Raw genomic sequence first — 19109 nt, forward strand, 5'->3', positions numbered from 1 at the left:
ACGAAGAAGTTCACCATTTGGCCAGTCTTAGAGTTCGACTTTTAGACTCCGAGGATGGTGGTGTTATTGTTCAGAACAGAGCTCATTCCTCCTTAGTGGTTGAAGTCAAAGAGAAGCAGTTTAGTGATCCCTACTTGTTACAGCTGAAGGAGATCCACAAGCATAAGACAACGGCTTTTGAACAAGGGGGAGATGATGGTACCTTAAGGTACCGAGGCAGATTATGTGTTCTAGATATAGATGGGCTCAGAGAGCGAATCATGTCGGAAGCTCACAATTCCAGGTATTCCATTCATCCAGGTTCCACTAAGATGTATCATGACCTTAAGGAGATTTATTGGTGGAATGACATGAAAAAGAATGTAGCAGATTTTGTGGCTAAGTGTCCGAATTATCAGCAAGTGAAAGCCGAACACTAGAGGCCTGGTGGCTTGGCTCAGAATATTGATATTCCTGTCTGGAAATGGGAGATGATAAATCTGGACTTTATAACAGGTCTACCTCGTTCATCCCGCAGGCATGATTCAATTTAGGTGATTGTGGACCGACTTACTAAGTCAGCACATTTTTTGCCCGTCAAGACCACAGCTTCAGTAGAAGATTATGTTAAGTTGTATATTCGGGAGATTGTCAGATTGCAAGGGGCTCCTTTGTCTATTATTTCAGATTGTGGTGCTTAGTTTACAGCGAACTTCTGGAAATCCTTTCAGAAGGGATTGGGTACCAAGGCGAACCTCAACACAGTTTCCACCCTCAGACAGATGGCCAGGCAGAGAGCACTATTCAGACTCTTGAGGACATGTTGAGAGCATGTGTCCTAGATTTCAAAGGTAATTGGGATGACTATTTGCCCCTCATTGAGTTTTACTTATAATAACAGTTATCATGCTAGTATTCAGATGGCACCGTTTGAAGCTTTGTATGGGCGAAGGTGTAGATCAACTATTGGTTGGTTCGAAGTTAGTGAAGTAGAACTGCTAGGACAAGATTTGGTTTATCAGGCTATGGAGAAAGTCAAGTTAATTTAGGAACTTTTGAAAACGGCTCAGAGTTGCCAGAAGCCTTACACCGATGTGAGGCGAAGAGACTTAGAGTTTCAAGTTGATGATTGGGTGTTCCTTAAAGTTTCACCTATGAAGGGTGTTATGAGATTTGGCAAGAAGGAAAAGCTCAGTCCTAGATATATTAGACCTTATAAGATCCTGCGAAGGGTTAGTCAAGTAGCTTATGAGCTTGAATTTCCACAAGAATTGGCTGCTGTACACCCAGTGTTCCATGTATCCATGTTGAGAAAATGTGTGGGAGACCCGTTGTTGTTTGTTCTTGCTGATACTATAATGGTCAAGGATGGTTTGACTTATGAAGAGATCCCTATAGCAATTCTTGATCATCAGGTTCGTAAGTTGAGAACTAAAGAGGTTGCCTCAGTAAAGGTTTTATGGAGGAGTCAGAAAGTCGAAGAGGCTACATGGGAAGCCGAAGAGGACATGAAATCCAGATATCCCTATTTGTTTGAAAAGAAAGCAGAGAACGCTCAAGGTAACCCTTCCATAGTCCATGTCATGTCTCATGTTTCATGCTCATGTCATGTATCCAGTGCCCATGTTCCATATCTCAGTATTCATGTTTCCATGTAACCATGTCATGTTACTTCAGCTCCATGTTTCATGTCATGTTTCCTTCACGTTCATGTATTCGAGCCTCGTCCAGTCCCAATCTTAACCATGATCCATCATTCGAGGATGAATGATCTCAAGGGAGAGATATTGTAACACCTCGTACCTTTACACTAGGATACGTTCATGATTTGGGACTTAGAAGACCAGATGAGAAGTGTTGGAAATAAATTCATCACAGTTCGGACAAGTTCCATTTTACGTCCAGATATACGGACCGTATATTATTATACGACCAGTACTTACAGACCATATTTGGCAGGTGCAAAATTCTAGTTTCTGCCAAAGTTTTAAAATGCTTTAATACGGACCGTATAAAGTTATATGGACCATACTTTGTGACCGTATAATAGAATACGGACCGCATTTTCGGTCCGTGAATCTTGTTTGAAAAATCTCAGTTTCTGAAGATTTTAAGCATTCTTAAATACAGTCAGTCATACGGACCGTATAACTTCCCGACTCAGTTAAGTATAAATACGTCATGTTCAATTTTTTTCCACTTTTCACATTCTCCAAGCCCTAGAACGAAGGTTTTCTCCTCCCAACAATCCAAAATACCAAGGTAAGCCTATCCCAATCATTCCATGTCAATTCTAATATGTATTCATGTGATCTAATGAGAGTTCATCATTCCTAACCTAGGGTTTTCAAGAAAACTCATTTAAAGGATTCAAGACTAAAGCTTTAGGGATTCTTCTTCAAGTTCAGCTTATTGATACAAGTTTTGGGAGCATTAGCAGGTATGTAGGGTTTCTACCCACGTGTGGGAATATCATTGTTCTTCCCCACGCCACGTTCTTCCAGGATTATACGAAAGTTTACCAAAACTAGGGTTCTAAACATGTTCATGATAACCCTACGTACATGTACCATGACATATCATGTTTGTAAGATTACTTCGTTATTGTGTACTTAATATTCCATTCTAGTTATTGAGAATCTGTCTGTAATCCATGAAAACCCATACTTTACATTCCATGGTTTCTTAAATGCAAGATATGAAATTTTATGTTTATTTTCATGAACTTCTATATGTTTTCATACAAGTTATATTATATATTTATCTTCATGTTATAATGCAATGACAAATCATGTTTATGAAATTCACGGGCTTCTCAGCCAACTATATCATGTTCTTGTTTTTGGGAGTTGCACAGATTATCAAGAAGGTTTTATACCTGAAACTACGTATGCCAACTTAGGATAAGGATCGCTCCGCCCAGTAGGACGATTCCTTCATATATTCCCCAATGAGGTATTGGATCCAATCATGTCATATTCATGTCTTGTACCCCTGGCAAGGTACAAGATGGCTTAGCTGATCGAGCAGAGATCAGACGCCACGTAGTAACGTGGTGGTTTCATGTCGATTACATTAATGCTCTCCGACGGATACATTTCTCATGTTATATATATATATATATATATATATATATATATATATAGTTCATATATATATATCGTGTTTCGTTTCAGTTTCATCCTTCATCATGTTATTTCATGTGTCATGTCTATTTCATTCAGTTGCTTTACTTACCAGTACATTCAATGTGCTGGCGTTCCTTTTTTATTGCTGGGGGCCTGTATTTTATAATGCAGGTACGGACTTACAGGATGACGGATCTGCTCAGTAGGATCATCCACGTATCAGCTTTTGGTGAGCCCCATCTTATTCGGGGTGTTATCCTTATTTATTTCCATGTCATGTTTAGCAAGTTAAGGTATGCTGGGGGCCTTGTCCCAGCAAGTATGTTTTACAGTTCAGATTCATGATAGAGGTTTCATAGACTCTCAGTCAATTATGTCAGATACTCAGAGTTGTGTAGCCATCTTTGGCTCAGTTTACGACATTTCTGCATTCACGATTTAAACAAGTATTTTATTAAATATATTATGACTTCTCATGTTTTGTTCAGGCTCGTCATGTTTCATGTTATATTTCGCTCATGTTTATGCCCCATATTGATTCAACAAGCCATGTGGTTCGCTTGGTCACATGCAGTCAGGCACCGAGTGACGTGTTATGCCCAGGCCATGGTTCGGGGCGTGACAGCTTAGGAGACTACTGGCGGGCAAAAGTGCTGGCACCTCTACTGATGTCTATGTCGACAGTCTATTGACGATGGCAGTGATGTCGCTGGATTTTTTGCTCCACTCCAAGTAATATATTAAGTGTATGTTCCTTTATTCTAAATATACCTCTTGAAACGATGACTAAAAAATCACATTTTTAATATCGCTTTCAGTTATAGGTGTGGGATAGGATGCTGCCTTTTCAGCCCGTACCTAGGAAGCTTGACCTCCAAGGTGAGATGCCCTAATCGACGGTAGGAATTGACCAGATATGGATATTCACCACAATATTCTTCCATTCGGGGACCAGCTTGATCGTCTGACGGACGATGCGGTAAAATTGTTTAATTTTACATTATTACTTTAAGTATTTTATTTTCTATTTGCCGATCACTAAATTGTAGCTGTATTTTATACTGCTTTTTTTATGGACCCCGTTTGCTAGGTTTTGGATCCATTGCCGGCCTTTTGCAGGGTTGGTCAGGCCGTACGGATGTCGCGGTGTCCATTGATACACATGGACATCGTTGAGGACCATATGCACGACCGCATCTTACGATAGTTTGGGCATCGACAGAATATCCATCCCCCTTCCCCCGCATACAGTATGAGCACCGCCACTATAAGCGAAATGATCGATCTCCCATCGATGCTGCATTTCTTGCTTTCATAGGCATCCAGCTCAATCATTGGGAGCACAGGTTGGGGTGGTTAGTGTAGGTCGTTCATGCGACTCCCATCAGGGTTTATATGCAGTAGTACAAGTAGATCACACACCGTTTGATTGGCAACCCACTTTACGTCGAGAATACGTAGCACTCTTGGGACAGTATGATGTGTTGGTAAGTTTATCGCACTTGGATTGATTTAATAGTATTAATTATTACTTCAAAAATTAGCTAATTATTATTGTTGAAAACAAATACAGCTGGTGACCATACAAGTTAAGCTGCGCCTATTCAGGATAGACCATACGTCTAACCCAAGACCGCGGGGTTAGCTAGGGAGGTTGTAAGGATATTCGACGATGGTATCCAGCAGGCAAGAGAGGCTAGGCGTATGCATGATCATGTTTCAGAGGGTCATTATCAGGCGGTGGGTGGAGGCGAACATCGTGGAGGCGGCCGAGGAGTACAACCTAGTAGAGGAGGTGGTAATAGAGGAGCTAGTGATAGAAGACGTAGTGGCAGAGGGGCTGGTGATAGAGGACGTGGTGGATGAGGACACCACCTGGTAGATGAGGCCGCAGTTCTTGTTGCCCAGCAGCAACTGTTCCAGCCATGCCGCAGCTCAGCTCGCCCATCAACTTCATCCTGACCGTCGACACCTGCGTTTACACAAGCGCGCCTATTTGCGGATATACCTGAGTCTTCATCCCATCCTAGCTGTAATGCGTACCTCAGAGTACGTGATGACATGGATTGGAATGTGTTTCACACATCAGTAGGTGAGGAGCGGCCAGTAAGAAATCTAGATGGTGGCAGGGAGCTCACATGTGACATGAATGAGACGTTGTGGATGGATTTCGCGCAGTTTCTCTCCTCGCCAGTTAGTGTTTAAAATACTTATTTAAAACATTAAAGTACTTATTTTAAATATATGTGGTACTTATTATTTCATAATTTTTCATATCTTAGGATTCGGCAACAGTACATCCATCGGAGCTGCCTCCTCGGGTGTCTTCTCTTGAGCCTGCCAAGACACACACCGCTCCAGCTTCAGTCATACATGATCTTGTTCACGATCATCGTTCGTTCAGGTCTTACACCAAACCCCTTTGAGGATCCTGCTCAGAAGATCGTCTACACACAAGTTTGATTTTTAATAAAACTTAATGTATTTAATATAAATCAATATAAGTTGAATATTAATTTAATTTTTTAAACATTTATTTGGACCTCGAACAAAGACTGCTTGCTCCGGCTCCGGTCGTACGGATCCCGTTCATGAGGAGCATGGTCTATGCCGGCCCCTTTCGGGGAGCCCACTCGGGAGCACGCTCTGGAGCCCGTTGACACACAGGTTTAATTTTTAATGAAATTTAATGTATTCAATATAAATTAATATTAGTACTAACTTTTTTTTATATGTTTTTTTAGGTTTCATCCTTCGGTACCTGCGGACCCGTCTCCCGATGAGGATGATAAGGAGGATGATGTTGAGGTTGACCCTACTAATCCTGACAGATTGGCTCCGATCGTAGCAGTCGGCGACAAACATACTACGGTTCGGACTCCGAAAGAAGGGGAAGGGCGGGGGAAAAAAAGTGACAGATGATCATGGCTTAGAGCACTCGGCTATTGAGAGGAGGAAGGGAGATGGGGATGATGGCGAGGTTGCTGGGATAGACTTAGGCCTCGGCGTATTCTAAAGTCTACTGCATGTGGGACCCATTCTAAAGTTGCATAGTTTATGTAAATAGTATATTTTTGGCGTATATATTTCTTAATGATAAATGTTATCTTTAGTGTTTATTATCATTTATTACTAACTCATGTGAAATCCTAAATTAATTTTTTTTTAAAAAACTCAACATATTCCAAATAAAGCTATGCACTAACTAAAAGTAACTCCCTCAAATCTAAATCCTAAAAATATAACACTTAAACCTAATGATAACAAGTTTTCAAAAATATAACATTTACTTCGAGCACTTTACAACCCCTCAAACGATGATCCAAACTATTAGGTATCCTTGATGTATTGAGTCTACATTATTGTTCGCACAAAAAAACATCGAGTTCTATATAAAATATTGACGTTCCGGATTCTTTAGACATGACTAATATTTGACCAAAGTAAGAAAATAGAGTGAAAATATGGCTAAGTGTAGGAAATTTTAGTACCTCCTTTAACGCAGCAATTTGATGTGTTAAAGAAGATCCTTTTAACTCAAGAAATCCCTGTTAAGGGTAGTTTTATATCAATTATTTCTCTTGGAGTATTTTGGTTGTTAGTGTTTTTATTGGGTCATTTAGGTTTTGGACTCTTATTAAGCGGGCATTTCCACATAAAAATTGTGAAATGTGAAAAAGAAAATTAGTAGTACTATTTGTTTTTAAATTGAAAATGACATTTGAAAATTGAAATTATGTTTGGACATGAATATGAATTGGAATTGTTTTTGAATTAAACTTTTTAGAGACTTCGAGTTGAATTCTGAAAAATTATACGTAACAATTTTAAATCCAAACAGTTTTCTAGAAAAAAGTGAAAACTATCCATGGCCAAACGAGCACTAAAATAAAAGGGTTGTTTTTACTTTTTATTTTAACTAATTTCAACCACTTCATTTTGTGACCTTTTTCAGTGATAGCAGTGCCTTGAACAACTTGCCCTCCCCTTACTAGCTCAGTGATGTCATGATCCAAATCTGATACTTAGGCTATGATAGGGTATTTGATGAGCCACTACCCATTAGACAAACCCTCTAGCCAAATCATGCGGAATGACAAAGGGTAAAAGATGAATGAAATAATACTAAAGTTGTCTTATCATAAATAGATGCAGAAAAATAGATCACAGAATAGAAAGTCAACCCATAAACCCCAATTGTATGCTATTAGTCATGGAGCACTATGATCTGAGTACAACTTATTCAAGATACAACTAGATAAATAAACTTACCCTGGAAATGGAAGGTATGAGCTAAAGCCGCCTCCACAATCTAGTGATGGCTCACCTCTACTGGACAAACTAGTTACAAGTTGGAGTCACTGGTCAACAATTGAATTGTTACACCCCGTACTTTTGGAGAAGCACTTGTCAAGTTTGAACATAAGTATGTTGAACTGTGGCTAAATAAAACAACTTTGGACGTTAAGGTTCGTTAGGTGTTAGTTGTTTTACTTGCGAACACTGGAGTGATATGCCCCTATCTTATGGTTATGAGGGCTTAAGATTATCTATGAGAAGTATCGAAAGGATTGGAGGTCGATCGGGCGAAAAAGGGAAATTTGGATGAACTGGCCAGAATTGCCCTATGCGTTCACGGCAGAGCCTTGCGTTCGCGATGGCCATGGAATTTCCAAACCATCGCGTTCGCGAAGGGTTGATTTTAAGTCAGTTTCCACCGACTTCCACACACTATATAAGGGCTAAAACCCTCATTTTTCCACCAAATATTTCCCCAAAAAGCTCAGCAAACACAGGGGTGTGTGTGTGTCATAAAATTCAAGGATTGGAGTGATTTTGAGTGGCGGAGTATTAATCGAGACTCGAATAGCGTATAGTTGTGATTATAGTATCGCATTGTGTTGGATCTTGGCTTGGATTCAAGGCGGTTATTGAAGATATTGCTGTTCTAGTAAGAACAAGAAGGTATGAATCTCTCTTATTGATATTGATTTAGGTTTATTTATAGAGATAGAACTATTAAATGGTAGTATAGTGAATTTGTTGGTTGAGAAATTGAATAAACATCGTGTGGGATATTTATGGAGTATTTTGGTATTGATGATGATGTTGTGATGTTAGTATTGTTGTTGTTGGTGGTGGTTGTTGATATTGTGATTTCGGGCTAGGCATATAAACAGGGGAGATGCTGCCCGAATTTCAGCAGATTCTAAAAGGATTTCATTTAAAGGCTTAAGACAAGTTTATGACAATAATCCTAATAATAGCACGACTGCTTTTATATGTAGATTACGAGATTAGGAATGATCCTATGTAGATTGCAAGACAGGAAGTAGGTTAGAAAGTCGAGAAGTAAGTTCCAAGTATGTTAAGGCTGTCCCTTCTTTCATTTTTGGCATGATCCTGTGATATGAACGAACAAGCGAGTAAATGAGTTTCCATATTACTCTACTCTTAAAAGTATTAGGCATACTTCAGTCTTTGATGATCCTGTACCCTGTTGTTATGTTCCTTCTGTTCATGGGTCTTGAGATTTCATGTATTGGTGCTAGCTCAGCAGTTGTCCACCAGAGTTAGTGTAACATCATATTATTCTGAGAGTTTTATTATTTCATCTTACATATGCTTTGCATTCATTATACATGTGCATATTGACCCGTGACCAGAAGGCGTTATATACGCATATATTATATGTATATGGGTATGGGGAAAAAGATAGGCGTTATATACGTATTACCGCCTGATCAGCTGGTGCACCTTGATGATGATATATGGATCGGGCCGTACGTTCCTCGGCACTATTATATGATATATGGATTGGGCCATACGTTCCTCAGCACTATTATATGATATATGGATCGGGCCTTACATTCCTCGGCACTATTATATGATATATGGATTGGGCTGAACGTTCCTCAGCACTATGACCTATATATATACACATAAGTATGATTATCATTGAGAGCATGCATATTATGCGCCCACAGAGGCATTATCAATATAAAGATTTATGCAAATACTTTCAGATACTCAGTCATACAGATGCATACAGACAATCAGTTGGTTTTGAGTTCAGATTCAGTTCATGATTCTTATGTTTATGTTACTTCTATGCCTTACATACTCAGTACATTATTCGTACTGACGTCCCTTTGCCTGGGGGCGCTGCGTTTCATGCCACGCAGGTGTATACAGATGAGTAGAGGACATTTGCTATAGGATGTTCCCAGGCTATCAGCTAGATTGGTGAGCTCCATTTTGGTTCAGAGTGTTCTTTGAGTTAGAGTACTTATGTATATCCTTGAGTCAGATGCATTACAGGTATGTTGGGGCCCTGGCCCAACTTATGTCATGGTATCTCGTGTATGTTAGAGACTTTTGCAGACAGTGTCCTGAGGATAGAGCGTCGAGATGTCGGCAGTTGTGTAAAGCGTCCATGTAAGTCGATGTGTTCATATGCTTTGTTTTAAAGATTTCATTGTGACTAAAGGTTTTCTTTGAATTAATGATAAGGGAGATGTCCCTGACATGATGAAAGAGTTTTATTGAAAAGTTTTCATGTTTTACTTGACGGAAGCGTTATTTCATAAATTAAAGGTTCACGAGAAGTTGACTTATGACTAGAATAGTAGAATGGCGCTCAACCGAGTAGGGTTTGGGTGTCAGTCGCGGCCCTTCGGTTTGGGTCGTGACATGAATTTCCGCCTATTGCACCCTGCACACACATAGTACATGTGAGTCCAAAAGATCCATTGCTTCCCTGCCTCCCTGATACGATCCTACTTGGCACACCTCATTTCAAGACTTACATCCAAGGCCAAGATATTGAACTTCAAGCTCTACAAGCGACATGGATGATAAGGATGGCGTTGAAGGCCTTTGGAGGCCCATACAAGCCCCACAATGAGGCCTATGATGTGTGGGAGGTGGCTTGGGCGAGGCTTGAAGAAGAAGCTACTAAAAAGGAGGGCCAAATGCGCAAAGTGGCCAAACGTGCAAAATAGGGGCATTTCTGCAAATTGGCTACATGTGCAAACTTGGACAAGGTCGGGAGTTGGCTATTTATGCAAAAAAGGTTATGCTTGCAAGAAGGCCATGCATGCAAGGTTGATTAGTGGGCCATCTATGCAAGGAGGGGCGTGTTTGGCTATTGAAGGTCAATTCTTGAATTGAAGACTACACTAAGAAGACTAGCCAAACAAGGCCCTTACTTCATTAAGGGTAGCATTGTAATTGCCTATTAGTCTTCTTTACTTAGCTTGTATATATAGCTTGTCTTTTCATTACTTAGATTTTGGATGATGAATTATGATACTCTAAATTGAGTGATAGATTGTTAGGTAGATTCTAGGGTTATTTTAGTCAATATGATGGTGGAATCCATTGTTGGTTTGTGAACCTTTTATGTCCATTGATATTCATGAAGAGATTGCCATTTGTGGATTCAAATTGAATCTCTTGCCTTGAGTGTCAAATAGTAGTGGTTTTTTTAGGATCGGATTCGATTGGAAGGGTCTAAGTTTAATATACTTAGGTTTGTCCATAAATTCGCCCTAATTGGGTCTTACTTTTATCCTCTTTTCTCATCCCTTTTTCTTCGTATCCTTTATTTTTTCGCGTTTGAATTGATTTGGCTTCATTCTCAAATCGATTCGTTATCATTTGGTATCAGAGCATAGGCTAAGAGATTGTTCCTACAATTTCTAATCCTAGGCTCAAATTCGAAAAAAAACAAAAAAAATGAAAATCCAAAAAAATTTCGAAAATTATTTTGTGGTTTGATTTTGTTGTTTTTGAAGTTAGATTTGAGTTTATTGATGTGGAAAACATCTAAATCCGAAGTTTGAAGTTGTTTGGGTGGGTTTCGAAGTTTTCACCATTAGAGCTTCATCAAAGCTTGAAGAACTCAAAGCGGGTTTAGTTGATTTTGATAAAATTGAGCTTTGATTCGTATTGGGCTTTGTTGTCTAAGTGATAAGGAGCTTAGATCTAAAAATTGGGACAAAAATGAGTTGATTTGGACCACATTGGGTTTTGAGTGCTCTTCATTGCTCATTTTTGTTCTTGGTGAAGAAGAAAGCAAAAAGGAAGGTTTGATCCTCAAAAATCAAGTCAAGGTTGTGAAAAGTTGTTTTTCTAGCCAAAAGGGGTAAATACAAGGTTGAGTGGGTCCTAAGAGGTCAGCCAAATTCAAAAAAATCTTACACAAATCTCGAGGCAAACGAGGTACAAGAATATTCACTGAAGCATCTAACGAGCTCACTGTTTTTGGAAGATATCTTTAAATACGGCCCGTATTTCATTATACGGACCGTAAAGTAGATCGTAAAGTGGAATGTGAAAAGTTGTCCTCAAATTGAGCTCACTGTCTCGAAAATAGGATCCTTAAATACGGCCCTATTTCACTTTACTGAAGACCGTATATCAACTCGTAAAAAGTAGGGTCCAAAGTTGAGTATTCTCCTCTAGGACTAATCCTTAAATACGGTTTAAGTTTACGAACGTATTTCACTTTACGGTCCGTAAACTTCAAAGGGTCGGTCGTATAACCGTTGGGGTCCGATCATATATTTCTCCAATCATACGGACCGTATATCAAAACACGGACCGTATTTGGTGAGTATTTCTTAATAGGCTAATCTTGAGATCTTTTCTAAGGTACCTATCTTGATTCAAAGCTTCTATTCCTTTCACTTTCATCTCATTCTCAAGTCTCAAATCTTGTTCTTAATTCATTTCAATTCCAAAAAAATTTCTTGGGATTGTTTGTTGGTTTTGTGTCCCTAATCCTTTGGTAGGGAGCAAAAAAAAAAAAAGTATAGAATTTTAAAAATTTCCGTTATTTCAAATTGATACCTTGGATCAATTGAGGCTTCACGGTCGTGTTTTCAAGTTATCACCTACCAGGGCCCGAAATTTTATTTCGTTCCCGATTTTAGCATTTCGTTTCTTGTATTCTTCAACTAGTGTGCATTTAGTAATTCTTCTATTTGTGTATGCTAGTTCTTGAGTCCGTCTTTCATTCGTGCCAATTCTTTTCAAGCTTTTCTCGTTTTGATATCGTTGAATCTTCTTGGCTCAAGTCTTTTTGCTTTATCGAGTCGTCCGTCTTTCGATTAACAAGAATCTATTCCTCCACAAAGGTTAGCAATCTTGCGAATTGATTTGGATTAAAAAGGTTCTTGACCAACCTTGGAAGAAGCTTAGGTTGAGAGGTAAGCTTGAGTGCAAATACGAGTGATGTGAGGAACCTTTGCTACTAATATTGTTTGCTCATTTTGTAGGTACACGAAGAGGAGACATAAGGAGAAGGAGAGATAAGGATGTCATCCATAGCTTTCGAGTCTTGTGGAGATGATTTTGAGAGTTATGCCTCTAGCAAGGGAGGGTATGACTAAGAAGGTGACGGAGGCTATGAGGGAGACGACATGGGATATGAGCATCACTATTCTTACAATGAATATAATGGTGATGGTGCTCATGAGTCGTATGAGGAACATGGTCGATATGATCATAACTTGTACGAGGGTGAAGAATACTACTCCGAGGGCAATTGTGAGGCAACACCTCATGAGGCTTATGAAGGAGAAGGAGTGGACGATTATGAAGAAGAGTCCTATGGTGGATACGAACATGAGCAGTCTCATCCTAGACACCATGGACATAGGGTTGAGTTGAGGTATGCTCCTTCCTCACACTTTCGATATGAACCACTCAGTGAGAATTTGCAAGAATGGGAAGAATGTGGTGATGATGAGCCTATTGACTATGCACTTTGTGGAGAGTATGCTTGTGAAGATAATGGGATTACATATAATTCTTATGAGGATTCTTCTAGTAGATATTCACGTACATCGGCTTGTGACACTTCCTATTCCAAGCAAAAAGGTATAGGTGTGTGGATTGGGCCGACTAGGAATCCGCCTAGAAGGAGAAGAGGGTATACATGTCCTCCTTCAAGAAACACAAGGGCATATAATTCTTACCCTAATCCGAGGCACAAAATTCCCAATATGGTTATGTTATGGAAAGTAGGGGAGGAGTGACGATAGGTGAAGGAAGTAGGAGGAATGAGGGGCCTCAAGCGAGGAATGAACCCAAAGAAGAAACAAGAACAAGTGGTGGGTTCAAGGAGATAAGAGAATACTTCAAGTGCATAGGAGATCACATAAAAGGGGCAGAAGAAAACCTCGAGGAAATGATGGAGCTAGTTCTCCAAATGCAAGAACAAGTACTCAAGGCCCAACAAATTGTGAGAGAAAAGATTGAGAGGAGTAAGGAGTGAAAAGTGACAACTCTAGAGAGGAAAAAGGAGAGGATGTGAGGAGTGATGTGAGGGAGTTGTCACAACCTTTATCTAACCCTTGTGACATTTCTTTCTTCTCTAGTGGTCTTAATAATAGTGCAGGTATTCTCGGAAGCAAACCTAATGATGACCCTCAACCTTTGAAGGTTCTTGAGGTGGTTGAGAGCTTCTCGAAGGAGCAAATGAGCTCCAAAGTTGAAAACCAAGGCAAAGGAGGTGGATGTGAACTTCAAGGTAAAATAGCTAAGCTTAACACCACAAATGATGTGATTGATCATGTTGTTGAAGTAAGTGTAATTGATGGCTTGTCCTTAATTGAGCCTAATGAGTCTTTGCCTTGTGAGGAGCCTAGTGCTATTGTGACAATTGACAATGTGTATGATATGGGTGATCCAACACTAGTTGATCCTATTGATAACTATCTTGACTCTTCTTTTAAGTTCAAGTTGTGTCCACATAGTGTTGATCCCTATGATTTGCATGTTAGTACATTGTCATGTGAGTTGTTAGGACACCCACTGGTTGATCCTAGCGAAGGCCGGATTGATTCTTCTAGCAAGATCAATTTGCGTCCAACTAGTGTGGTTGGTTGTGTTGATCAATTTGTTTTCTATGAAAATCCACTATTTGAGGAACCTTTTGATGTGCTTAATGACCCTCAATTTAGTGATGATGTTGTAACAATTGATCATTTACCTAGTCATGTGCATGAGAGTATTGTGGAAAGTGACTGTTGTCTTTATGAGAGTAGAATTGCATGCTTTGATACTTCAATGCTAATTGATCCTTCTCTCTTTATAGATAATACGTTATTTGATATTGACATGACTATTGCGAATGATGAACCTAGTGAGGTGTTTGGTAATGTTGAGCATTTGGTTTCTTTTGGAGACTATAATGTGACATATAACCCACTATGGAGTGATGACACTCTTTCCCATGATGGAGATCTTCCTTTGAAGGATTGTGATCCATTTGTGGGGAAGGAAAGTGTTATAAAGGAAGGTGATTCTTGTCTAGAAATTGAAAATTCTTCCTTTCATGTTCAACTTCATAAAGCCTATTGAATGATCTTATTCTTGAACCTAATAGTGAGGCTACATTGTGGGATGACATAGATGAGGAAGTTGTCTTAAGTGATACCTTTCTTTATTACTTATTTGCGTATGATGACGCTCTTATTTGTATTGGGGGTGCATCTTATGTTAGGGAAGGCACTTGTGGGGTAGTTGGTTGTTTTATTGACCCTAGTAGGTGGCTATACTTCCCATTTGACCCGGGTGTTACCTTGTTGGATTTAGGAACACCTTATTTGGAAAATGAGTTCCCATGGTGCTTCTTGTCAAATAGAACCAATGTAGTATTACATGCTTCGTATTTTGCATCCATTGGTTTTATTACTCTATCCTCATGTCATGAACCTTGGAGGAATCAACTTCTTGATACCTCATGTGTGCACTTGATAGTCATGATTGCTATTGATGTGTGGTTGTACCACAAATTTGTCCATCCTTGGCATGTATGTGTGGTTATTACTTTGTGTGCTAACCCTCAATCCTTGAGGAGTATGTTTTCGTATGTCTTCCCTGGGGTTTTACTAGGTTCGGATTCGAGGACGAATCCTTTTGAAGAAGGGGAGGATGATACGATCCTACTTGGCACACCTCATTTCAAGACTTACATCCAAGGCCAAGATATGGAACTTCAAGCTCTACAAGCGGCATGGCTGATAAGGATGGCGTTGAAGGCCTTTGGAGGCCCATACAAGCCCCACAATGAGGCCTATGATATGTGGGAGATGGCTTGGGCGAGGCTTGAAGAAGAAGAAACTAAAAAGGGGGCCAATTACGCAAAGTGGCCAAACGTGCAAAATAGGAGCATTTCTGCGAATTGGCTACATGTGCAAACTTGGACAAGGTCGGGAGTTGGCTATTTGTGCAAAGAAGGTTATGCTTGCAAGAAGGCCATTCATGCAAGGTTGATTAGAGGGTCATCTATGCAAGGAGGGGCGTGTTTGGCCATTGAAGGCCAATTCTTGAATTGAAGACTACACTAAGAAGTCTAGCCAAACAAGGCCCTTACTTCATTAAGGGTAGCATTGCAATTGCCTATTAGTCTTCTTTACTTAGCTTGTATATATAGCTTGTCTTTCATTTCAATACTTAGCTTTTGGATGATGAATTATGATACTCTAAATTGAGTGATAGATTGTTAGGTAGATTCTAGGGCTATTTTAGTCAATATGATGGTAGAATCCATTGTTGGTTTGTGAACCTTTTATGTCCATTGATATTCATGAAGAGATTGCCATTTGTGGATTCAAATTGAATCTCTTGCCTTGAGTGTCAAATAGTAGTGGTTCTTTTAGGATCGGATTCGATTGGAAGGGTCTAAGTTTAATATACTTAGGTTTGTCCATAAATTCGCCCTAATTGGGTCTTACTTTTATCCTCTTTTCTCATCCCTTTTTCTTCGTATCCTTTTTTTTCGCGTTTGAATTGATTTGGCTTCATTCCCAAATCGATTCGTTATCATTGACTTATGACTAGAATAGTAGTATGGCGCTCAGCCGAGTAGGTCCGGTGTCGATCCGGCCCTTCGGTTTTGGGTCGTGACATGAATTCCCGCCTATTGCCCCACCGCACACACATACATACGTGAGTCACAAAAGATCTATTGCTTCCCTGCCTACCCCTGGACAAGTCTTTAGAAGTCGCTAGTAGTTATAAATGTACAATATAAGAAATACAAGTATATAGAAATAATATACAAGTAAAGCAACTGAATCTGAGATCATGAATACAAATAACATAGTAAAGCTTAATGCTACTGAAGACTGACAACTGCTCACAGGACATGGAATGTTTATTTTCATGTCTTACCCCGTCATCCAGAGCGTCAGTCGCATGGCTACTCACTTGTCACCACCCATCTTACCCGGGTAACTACACACTGGCAACCAATGCTGGTCCTATGACATAATTTGGAGTCAATTCCTCAAATGGTCATTGAACTTGTAGAAAAGTCTCACTCAAGTAACTTTTGAATATTTTTGGATAATAAGTTCATCAAACTTTGCCATATTTCCAAAAAAGTAAAACAATTCATCTTTGGACATAGCATCCCTTAACCCATTTTTAAATTATAAAATTCATTTGAATATTTCTATTTTATTTACAAAATGTGAAAAATTATTTCGAACAATTTTGTTAGAATATTGCAAAATTATATCCTTGTAGACAATGAAAGGATACAATTGAATGGTAGTAGATCTGAGCACGGTGCTTAACTATAGTTTTTTTTAACTGATTGTAAGTAATTTTCCCCGATATATTAAATTTTCAACTATCAAAAAAAAAAGACTATTTTCCCCAATATATTAAATTTTCAACTATAAAAAAAAAGACTATTTTTATTTTCTTGGAGATGAACTTGAAATATTTTAGTTTTATTTAAGTTTTATAAATAAGTGGATTACAATAAACATTTTATATTTTATAAACATTTTATATTCTTAGAAAGCATATATACAACTAATTGCAAAATATTTTCATTTTTACAAAGTAATTATCCAATATGTTTTTTTTTTTTTGAGAAAAATTGTCCAAATATTCTACCAATAAAGCAAGTTTATTCTAATTATTACAAATTGGATATAATTAATTAATTAATAACATGCATCATGCATTTATATAACGTCCCATGTGTTTCAATTATGTCCAAGCATTTCCATACAATAAAATGTTTAACTTCCGTCTGTGAGCAATAAAAAAATACCAAGATAGTTCAAGAGAAGTTGATATAACAAAGAAAACATTATAGCATACTTAAAGTTTGAATGGTTATATCGTTTTATTCCTATAGCTTGAAATATTACGTTGAATATTTCTATTTTATTATTAAACTATGAAAAATATTAATTTGAACAAGAATTTCGGAGTATCAAAAAATTGTGCCTAGGTAATGAATCTTATAATTTATATGTGTTAAGGGGTCTTATGTCTAAAAATGGAATGATTTACTTTATTGGAAAAGAACATAGTTTGATGACCTTATTGTCCAAAAAAATTTAAAAGTTACTTTAGTTTGACTTTTCTACAAATTCAATGATCATTTGAGGAATTGACTCCATAATTTGCCCAGTGTGTTTTACTAACATAATGATAAACTGTGCTAAACAACCAGGGGCGGCTCAACACGATTAGGGGCCTAAAGCCAAACTTCAATAAGAGGCCTTAATATTTTTATTGAAAGAAAAAGTTATATAATATATACTTTTTATTTAAAATTTATTTTTCAAGCTTTTTGAGATGCAAAGCTATGAATAACCGTCTTATAATCGATTTCTTCTAATAATTCTTTTTCAATGGATAATATACTTAATCCATTCAATCTCTCTTGAGGCATGCTTCTTTTGGGATTGTATCAAAGCTTCATTTTTTCTTTTTTCTTTTAAGTTTTGAATAACCTGATTCATATTTTCTAGTTGACATATTTAAATTTTAATAATAATAGAATAACAATATATGCCAATGCAATAGAAATATCAAGCACAATAAACTTTAATTGAAAAATAATACTAAAAAAATGAAGAAACAGAACCTGATTCAAGTAACTTGATCTCAAAATAAGAATTTGTTGCTTCCCAAACTTTCAATAATGCTTGATATCCAAGAAAATGCAGATCAATAATTTTTTTTGCCACACACTTTTGCTCTTGCTTGTTTGAGTTGTTTCGAGAATAATATTGCTAAAGAGAATTTTTTTTGAAGCTTGAAGGAACAAAGAAAATATAAAAGTTTGAAGGAACAAAGAAAATATAAAAAGAGAGGAAGTTTACGTTGATGTTTAGGAAAATAAGTGAGTTTTGCATAACCCCAAAAAGGAAATGAAAAGTCTTATTTTCATTGAAAAGGTAAAAAGAAAATTAATGATTTTTTTTTCACTCCTCTTCCATAAACTCTTTGTTTCACACGTTGGAAGCTTATTTTGAGGCCCCATTTATGTCAAATCAAAGTATATATCGCTTTTTTTAGTAAAAATCTATAGTATTTTTTTTTTATAAAAGCTTATACTATAACTATCGTGGTATAAAATGGGGCCTTCAAAAGTGGGAGGGCCTAAAGCCCAAGCTTCACCAGCATAACCCAAAGGTCAGCCCTGCAAACAACTAAGCAAAATATCACATGAAGGTACAAATAATCTCTGAAAGCTAACTAAATGATAAAAAGCATGCTAAATAGCTAAACATTACCATACTATAACACTGAATCTGCTATATGTATCAAATCATGTGAAAACGCACTCTAAGACTCTCACGGTCAACTCAAGATACTCCAAAACTTGGGATAAGACACTATTACCCCCCTGAACTATACCCGAAGTTCTTTATTACACACCTTACCTTTCGTGGTCCTATTACCCCCCTAAACTTATTTAAAACGGAATAATTACCCCCCTAAACGCTGATGCCCACTCTCATATGGGAGAGTGACATACACTCTCCTTGCCACATGTGTATTTATTTGTTTTCTTTTTTTAAAAAAAAAAAATTTCAGCTTACGTGTCAATTTTTTTTAAAATAAAAATAAAAAACTGAATTTTCATTAAAAAAAAAAAGAGTTTTAAAACCCATTTTTTTTTCATTTGAAAATTTGATTTTTTTTTAAACCCATTTAAAAAAAAAAAAAAAACTA

This window comes from Lycium ferocissimum, chromosome 11 (assembly GCF_029784015.1).
Source record: "Lycium ferocissimum isolate CSIRO_LF1 chromosome 11, AGI_CSIRO_Lferr_CH_V1, whole genome shotgun sequence".
NCBI lineage: Eukaryota > Viridiplantae > Streptophyta > Magnoliopsida > Solanales > Solanaceae > Lycium > Lycium ferocissimum.